The sequence below is a fragment of the Abramis brama genome (genome assembly GCF_963993115.1).
Source record: "Abramis brama genome assembly, chromosome: 9".
Classification (NCBI taxonomy): Eukaryota; Metazoa; Chordata; class Actinopteri; order Cypriniformes; family Leuciscidae; genus Abramis; species Abramis brama.
This window is the reverse complement of record NC_139971.1, coordinates 7,736,665-7,746,393: the sequence shown is the minus strand read 5'-3', so window position 1 is coordinate 7,746,393 and position 9,729 is coordinate 7,736,665. Positions and strand designations below refer to the sequence as shown.

The window sequence follows — 9,729 nt, the reverse complement described above, 5'->3', positions numbered from 1 at the left end:
AATGTTGCCGCTTGGTTTGAATATGCCTACTTTCCTACTATATAGTAGGCGAAAACAGTACATGAAGGAAGCAGTACGTTCGAAACATCAGTATTCGTAAAAGAGTAGGCGAGAAGTTCCCGGATGGCTTACTGCTTTCGGCCAGATTTTCGAGTGCTCAACCGATGGATACTCTTCTATCCCAGGAGGCCACGCGAGAGGATACGTCATTATCAAACATTGCAGAGTTCAGCGACGCGGGTGCTTTCAAATGTGAGTAAACGGTTCCTTTTGTTAAAAATTGCATGTGTTGAACTACTGTAGAGTAAACTGTTGAATTTTTGAAGGTGTAAAGACGTTACACAGTAAAGTATAGTTGTGATTTTGCTGTAAAAACACGTTTTATTATGTAACTTATAACGTTAGCTAACAGGGGAGCTCCAGTAAGGACACGCAAGTTAACGTTACGTCTCTAAAGTGGATTTACATAAACCATACACCTTAAAGACGCTTATTTTAAATGTCTATTTACATCTGACAGGAAAATCTTGAAATATCACAACATGAAATAGACATCTGAGTGATGAATGTGTGCTATTATGTAGAACAAATCTATAAACTAATTAAACATAAGGTATCTTTTTTATTTGTCCATTAGTAGTTGATAAATTGAGGAACATTTATGTTGGATAAAAAGTTAAAACAACCTCAACATGTAAATGTAGTTTTGAGCTCAAAAATCACAGAGGTTATGTGAATCTTGTCTGGATGTTACAGGGACAGATGAACAGATGTGTGTTTATCCAGTGGAGAGTGGCTCATGAAGCTGAATGCTGCCATCAAAGGCTTTGAGTGAGTATACTACAGAAATGAATAACAACAACTATTTAAATATTAAGTTGTAGTTTATTTTAATTATTGTAATTTCAAACAGAGCTATTACAGCACCTTTCTGATTCTTGATTTCTGTGCATTTGTTGCAGATTTTTTGAGATGGAGCAGGACCTACAAGAAAAGATGATGGCGGCATTTGTGAGAAAGTGTTTTTTTTTTCTTTTAAATAATACTGAAATCAAATGACATTGTGCGGTTGAAATTACTGCTTTTGTGTTATGTTTGTGCATGTTTGTAGGATCTGAAATGTCAGCAGGCTGGTGTGAGCACTGAGGATGAGGAGCTGAATCCTGGAGATGGTGCCATGGAGGAGTCCCTCCATCACTCCACCTGCCCTTACGAGTCCCTCCATCACTGCACCTGCCCTTACGAGTCCCTCCATTACTCCACCTGCCTTTATTGCCTCAGATTGTGAAGCACAACACATCACGTAACGGCTCAATAAATACAAATCACAAGCACTTCAAACCAACCAAACCAAAAATCAAAATAATTTAAACCCACTCAACACCAATCAAATAAACCAAAGTTAATCGGCTCTGTATTAGAGCAGCATTAATGTAGAGCAAGACAAATAAATACAACCAACCAAAAGAAACCAAAGTTAACAGATCTGCATTCAAGCAGTATCAATGTAGAGCAAGAAAAAAAACTGATACATACAAACAAAATAAACAAATTAAATAAGTTGGGTAATAATCAAAACCCAATAACAAAAATCATAATAATAAGATAAAGAAATGAAGCACACCAAAAGGAACAACAATTTCAATTAAACATTACACACACTTACACGAAATACACAGACAATGCATTGATACAACCCACTGTACTTTCACCAGCGAAAACCAAGTGGCGCCAGAAACAAGGCCACGGATGTACAGCACGTTACAACGTGAGCGTTGTGTAGACGAGGATCTTCCATGCAATCTCGAGAGTTGAAATGGGAATAACGGCTGAAGACGTTCAATAAAACCACGCGGGCGTGGTATAGGTAATAGCGAACTGACGATGCTCGCCCATGTGTTCAATACAACCACGTGAGCGCGGCACAGGCACGAGCAACTGAAGACATTCCGTACAAACACTTGCACAAATGCAAATCCCGCGTCCCAAAACTGGACACGCTATTTAAACAGCAGCAAAGCAGCAGCTGGCAACTTCTGCAAGACAAATAAATATTTTTGTTTGGTCTTTTCTCCCTCCCCACTCCTCACATTTAAATCACACAAATAGGGTAAGGGAAAAATAAAGTTACCTTTCCTGTGCAGGACACTCACATGCTCACTAACAATGCCTGGACACACCCAACTAATCTAAAATTATACCAAACAAACAAATTAATCAAAGAAGTGAATTAAATGAAATCCCCACAAACACCCATAGTCTAAATTTATATTTCCCTCCCATCTTTGATCCTTCAATTTAACAGAACATACCTTTCTTGAGGAGTGAAGGAGATGCAAGACCTACACCAGCAAGCCACATCAGCATATGGTCATGAAGAAACCAAATCTCACCTGTGTTTATATAGCTACATAATTACCTGACGTACCCACCCACTTTAGGCAATCTGGGCACCATTTTTAAAGGGGCCATGCAACTATCCTTAAAGGGGCAATCCCACTACATCAGTAAAAAGTAATATAATTAAGTATTGGTCAGCATTTATCGTTGTTATTATTGTATGTTATGGGGTGGGATAGCAATGCAATTCATTCTGAGGTAATATTAATTTAATATTAATGATACTTACATTTTTCGAGTACAAAATCAACAGTTTTCTCCAAAGGCGAATCTTCACGCAGCTGCCCTTTGTGCAGACATTACAAACGCTGAGGAAACCCGTTCTAGGTAGGGCTGTTGAGTCACTGATGTTATGAGGTGTGTATATATATATTTATTATGGGTTTGCATACATAATATGAGATTTGTTTACACAGGAAAAAAGAACCTACAAGGTTGAATATCTTTATATATTTTCTTAAATAATTCATTATAACACATTTAAAAAAAAAAAATTATTTTTATTTATAGGCCTGAGGGATGAAACGAGAGTTAAATTCAACAAGAAAAAGAGGAAAACATAAAGCAGTTAGCTACTTTTGCTTGTGGCTGAAAATGTTTAGATATAAAATAAAAAAAATGAACAACATATTCAAGAGATGACAATTTTGGGATTTCGTAATAAAAATAAATCGTTAAGGATAAAACGGTGGGTCACATTAGTAGGGTTAAATATAAGAACTTAAATCAACCCTAAATGTATTCACAAAATAAATGGGCAGCAGTTTCTTCAAAAAGACCACAAAATGAGCAAGTTTAATCAATATCAAGATATTTACAGATAGATGAATTAAACATGTCGTTCAAATCTTTTAAGTTGTTGCGTGTGTGATAATGCGTCGTAGGTCACATGATAACGTCAACATGGCAGATGTCCGGTTCGCATTCATACTCAACGAGATCTGGCTATAAAGTACCTACTCTTTTAGCGCTCGTTAAGTAAGTACTTACTGAAATAAGTACCTACTCATTGAGTATGCGATTTCGAACGCAGCCATTGTGGTGTTCTGTTCTTGGGTGTAATAAGGAACACAGCATCATATTGATGTTCCTAAATCCGAACCGCTGAGTTTGTTTTCGAAGGGAATATTTCCCACGATCAACGTCAATGCTTTCATGTTTGCGCGAATCATTTCACCAGACTGCTTTATAAACGAGGGTCAGTAAAAAGCTGGTTATTTGCTAAGAAGCTGCTCCTGAAAAAAGTATCAGTACCAACTATTCGTGTTCCTGCTGCACCTCCAGAAGAACTGAAGTGAGTGTAATGTTTTATTGACCTTTATATTAATCTTTATATTAATCTTTGCAAATCGCTAGCACGCTTCACGATGAATGCGGCTATTTTTACACTCAGGTACATTATGGCATGTTTTCTATGTACGACGTTATCAATATAATTCATAATCCCACGTTTATAATGAACGACGCGTTATGGTTATTATTGTGTTATTGTGTTACAAACAGTGTACGCACAGAACAGAGGGGCGGGGTGAGCAAAGCTCATTATCATTTAAAGACACATGCACTTAAACGGCGTGCTGAAAACAGAGCTGTTTTTGACCAGGTAAAATGAGTGTTTTCTTACAATACTAATGAGAATTTTTAATTAAAGTATATTACAAACTTTTAATTTAGACCCTAAAGAATCATATTAGCTTGTACAAAAATGACATTATATGACCCCTTTAAATATTTTACTTTAAGTCTTTTGTCATACAGAAGTTGTTTTATATATATATATATATATATATATATATATATATATATATATATATATATATATACATACATATTAATTGTACTAAATTGCAACATAGTTACACATATGTACATGACAGTCATGTTTCAATAGAAATGGAATTAAAGTAGGCTATATTTTTGTTTACCATAAATGCCTGTTAGAATACCCAACAGTACACTTCAACTATATTTCAAAGACAACAGAATAAATTATGAAATTATGTAAACGGTCAAAAACACTCTTGAAATTAAGCACTCTTAAGTTAAACTAATTGCATTTAATAGGCTATAAATGTAAACTATAATACATTTTAATTTATCTGTTAATAACATGCAATTAAGTGTTCTAAACACTGAACATTAAGTTTGCTCTTAAAGCTGCAGTCCGTAACTTTTTGGGATTAAAAATATCCCAATTATTTATTTATTTTGTATTTTTTGAGAAAATACATAACCAGCCAGTTGCAACGACTGAGACAAGTCAGACACAAGTATTTGTTATAGGTTAACAAATGATATTTAGAACTCACTCTGGGATCTGTAGCCCCATCCCCCCAAACAGGGCAAGAAGGTCTTAGTTACCATGACCACGATCAGATAAGTTGGTTTTATGACTCTTAGCAATGTGAACAGGGCCCCTGCTCACAAAACCTACAGACATCAGAACAGATTTTCCTGCATTCATTTATCGATGAACTGATTAACATGAAATTAACATGCATTCCAGAACATTTTGTGAATGATTTGCTGTCTTGTGTTGTGTCTTTCTGTTGATACTATTATCTCTTTGATACTATGTATTTTATTATAGAACCAATGGTCAACGTAACCTCACGTACCATGTTTGGTCTCTATAAATTGGTACTTTGAAGATCGAAATGATTGTGTACATGATATGCCGATAGCTGTGCAACATATTAGTATTACAATAATCTTTCTTAGTTTCGTCATCAGAAACCAATCCAGCTGCACATGCAAATGAGCACGCTTAGAACAAAGATTCATAAATCAACCACAGAGGAATCTTCCCGCTCGGAAATTCCACCCTTCTCATTGGTCAAGCAAAACTGGAGAGGTGGGCCTTTCTCAGGCTTTATTAGAGACAAATCCACAGTGATCTCTCTCTTCTCTTCTGGCCTCAACTGCTGGGCCCCAGCAGGCTGTGAGCACCGCCTGCCATCCTTTCACGCTCCCAAAGGAGTCAGACTGTCTTTTCTTAAATCCAACCAAGAAGAAAACTGTAACCTTACCATCAATCTTGCAACGATCATCTCTTGGCTTCTCGGTATGTTCAGGATGCCGTGCTGTCCAGCGTGGCCTCAGCAGGCCCCAGGGCAGCAGGCTTCGACTCACCACAGCCATGTGCTCACTCAGGAGAGAGAGGACTCTCTCAACCACAACAGCATCAAGGACAACCTCAGGAGTTCAATGTCTTCATTCAATGTGAACGAAGTCCATCGCAACTCCCACCATTTGCTCTGCATGTCCTGCCGGCCCAGAGCCTGCAGACCACAATCTGCACTCCAGCCATGAGAACAGCGTCAAAATAACCATGCAAGTTCATCATATCTTCTCCATCCAGCAGAGAAGAAAACGATTGCAACTTGTACAGTGACATTTGACACTCACGGACCCATCAACAAACTCAATTTTCAACAACTTCAAGAATTGTGTCCACTGCACAGACCATGCAAGTATCAATTTAATGAGGTGCTCTGAAAATTATAAGCTGATGGTTCTTTTCATAGTTAAATAGATCTTTTCTATAGTTCAATTTCCTGTTTCCGGTTCCATATCACTCACCATTTTACCTATGCATGTATGTATGAATGTATGTATGTTTGTTTAGTTTAGTTATGTTTGTGATTTAGTTAATAAAACTTGTGCACAATATGTATTTGGTTCTGATTCTCTGCTTGCAACAAAGTCCATTTTACGATCTTGATCTTGTTACATGCTCTAAGTGCTATACATGCTAAGAAATAATTATTTTTAGGTGGCCATGAAAGATATGCTTTTCTTAGAATAAATGAATAATCAAAAGCGTTCGTTGGAACTGATTAATTGATTGCAATATTAATTTAGCTACCTCAAGTTAATCCAATTAATATAATAATTAATCATTAAAAATTATAAATATTAATAATTAATCATAACTGATAATGATGAGTTATTATTAATATTTCCCCTTTGAGCTAACTTGTTACACAGTGTTCAAAACTATCTGCTTGCCTTAGCTCGATTCAAAACGGTAAGCTTGTAATAATGTTTTTAATTCGAGCATGTCTTTGCGTCATTACGTCACATCTGTACACATAAAGGAGGAGTCTCGGCTAGTAGGCTATATTGCGTGTGAGGATGTTGGAGGTGGAGATTTATAGCCTTTTCTCACAGCACTTGATATAATTAAACTTATCAATTTGATGGCGGATCCAGAAAGGTTCAAACGACAATCACCAGTGACAACTGGAGATTCACCCGTTGTAAAATGCAAAAGACTTCGGACTTCGGAGTGGCTACAGAAAAAAAGAGACTGCAACCGGGCCCATGCGGAAACAAGGATAAATATCGGAAAGGCATTAAATGTATTCGCTGATTTTGTTAACATTAACAATTTGAGAACAAAGTATAATTTGCATGGTTTGACGTGATATGATAAGCTATTGTTAGATTTAATCAGCACGATTTAATGCAATGCTTTTTTCCCCTTAGTTGGTCAGAACAAAAGTGGATGTTACTTACTTGTTCAGATGACATTTTCCGGTGAAAATTATTATGTTGGTCATACTTCCAAAAAGTAGAATCTGTGATTCCGAATGACAGTATCCACACCGGCACGGTGACTGCCGCACATTCTCCTCAAAACATTGGATTCATCCACTATGTGCGGTGCCCAGGCACAACCCACATAAAGTTGATAATTCTGTGAATTACTGCAATATCAGATTTCGAACAGAGATGGCGACACTGCAGCTTTAAATATATTATTAAGTATATTATATAATATTAAGTATGTAAGCAATAAGGTTGTTCACGATACAGCACAGCCTCTCGTACCTTATTGCTTTTATAAAACGGTTACCACACAATACAAATATTAAAGCCAAAAAATATATATGCAACTTTCATGAAGTAAAATTACTAAAAGCCTTCCTTCGCTGGAAAAAAAATAGTCCCTGACCGTGAACAGCAATATAAGTTACATTATTTTGCCATTGGATGGTGGCAAAGACTGTCTTTATGAGTGAGTCAGTCAGTAGAGAAGACTTTTATATTGAAAGGACTAAAACTTGTTGTGATTGTGAACACTGAGGAGTAAGACACAACTGACAAATGACGAGCGTGCCAGGCACGGGAAAACACCAACTGTTAAAAGGACAAGATAGCGACCTCACTCATATGACGAAAAGGCAGCGTGCCTCAGACTAAAAGGCTTCAGTCATTGGACAAAACGGCATCGCACCTCAGACTGAAAGGCTTCAGGTCTTAGGAAAAACAACGTCAGGTGTCAGGCTTGTACAATTAGGCATCAGATGAAACAGCCTCAGACTAAAAGGTATCAGACAAAAAGACATTGGACAAAAAGGACTCAAGACTAAAAGGTATCAGACAAAAAAGCATCGTACAAAACGGACTCAGACAAAAAGGCATGAGACAAAAAGGCATCGGACAAAACGGACTCAGCGAAGTTCTTTTTCTTCTTCTTCTTCTTCTTCGAGAGAGAGACAAAAGGTAAGCTGTACTTTATATTTTATCTCACATTTACTATAAAACACTGCTATGTCCGCTTCACCCAACGGTTCTATATCTACGTGTACAACACCCCTAGCAATCTTAGCAACTTACATATTTTCTTATTGATAATGTTCATTGAAGCTTATAGAGTAGAGTATTGAGATATCTATATCTACTGCATTTATTTTCCTTCAGGTCAGTCCTACATCCCTCATAAATAATCCATTTGAATGTGCCCTGATACTCTATTCAGTTTGTCAGTTGTGTCTTGCTTCTCTGTGTTCACAACAAGTTCAGTCCTTTCAATATGAAAGTCTTCTCTGCTGACTTCACTCAAAAAGTCTTTGCCGCTACAATGTACACTGGGTAAACCCAGCATGATCTGCCGGCGATTTGATTTCGCCCTGCAGCTCAGGCTGGAAACCTGTACATTTATCTCTGCTGCTTCCTTTACAAATTTGCGGGACCCAATCACAAACTGGCTTATCCACCTGGCGCGCTATTGGCGGGTTTAATCCAATCCAATTCCAGAGCCCTTATGGCTCTGTTCAATTCCTTTTAACCTCTCAACGATGCTCAATGGCTTATTTTTAGAAAACAACTCACTCGAGTGGGTGTAAATATCACTAACTTTCATGTTTTTTTTTTGCATAACCTGCAAAAATTGCTCGATTCCATTGCTGCTTCTGCAAACCACTGATCAACACGTTTGGTTACACATTTCCTGCCTGGAGTTTTCGCATCACCCTGCGAAGTACGTCACCCGGATCATTGGTCTGATTGGTTGAAGGACTATCCAATTGCGTACAGAGTCATTTGAACTATGCCCGCTGATCACGCTGATTGTGCAGTAGAAAATACAGAGCAGACTCAATCTTAAAAGATTGAGCTTGGTCTGGTGATAACCAGACTAGCTATAATGGTGAAATAATATAAATTATTTGCTGTTCACGGTCAGGGACTATTTTTTTCCACTGGAAGAATAGCTTTTAGTGATTTTACTTCATGAATCTTGCATTGATACACATTTTTTGGATTTAATATTTGTATTGTGTGGTAACCGTTTTATTAGCAGGGTACTCTAGGCTAGTGCTGTATCGTGAATAAGTCACGGCTGAAGGGGTTTCACATCGTACCTAACAAGCCGTGACTTAATTCACGATACAGCACAGCCTCTCGTACCTTATAGCTTACATATATTATATCAGTGGTGGGCCGTCTGGGCCAGCAAGGCCTTCTACACTATCAGAATCACTGACTTGCACTTTAATATAGTTTTTCCATGAATGAGTATTAAATTATTCCCAATAATCCATTATTTTAATTTCATAGCTTTTCTCTTGGTTGTGCTGCTTCCAGTAGTGTATGTTTATGTTAGAGCTTTTATCCAATCATTTTTCAGCCATCATGTGTTGCCATGGCCAAAGAAATCTGCCTTGAGGCCTTCAGAATCAAGTGCGGCCCTGTAGCTTAAAATAAATGGCAATGAAACTGTTGCTTTAAACAATCACACAATCAGTCAGATTTAATCAGCCAATCAGATTTCGATTTCACTGCACCAGGGCCATTTAGCAGGCGTACAATCGTACTCACCAAGAACTCATTAAAAGGATCTGACCTTATATCTCACGCATTCAACACTTTTCACACGCTCTCATGCTACACATCCATTTTCTCACGCAGAGAAAAAATATTTTTAACCTTTAATAATACTACCAGCTGATAGGGCTCTCAGTATGTTTGCAGCATTAAGTGAGATATATTTATGTTTTTTTTCTTGAGAAAAAAATAACATGTATTTTGTGTACCTAATAT

General features: G+C 37.3%; 1 long non-coding RNA gene across 1 annotated transcript; it reads left to right on the top strand.

The window, feature by feature from the left end:
• Window positions 1-222: 222 nt before the first annotated feature.
• On the top strand, window positions 223-1,157 carry LOC311090113. The gene is made up of 3 exons (XR_014607837.1): window positions 223-252; window positions 757-831; window positions 1,112-1,157. It is a non-coding gene; the product is annotated as an uncharacterized lncRNA (long non-coding RNA).
• Window positions 1,158-9,729: the final 8,572 nt, after the last annotated feature.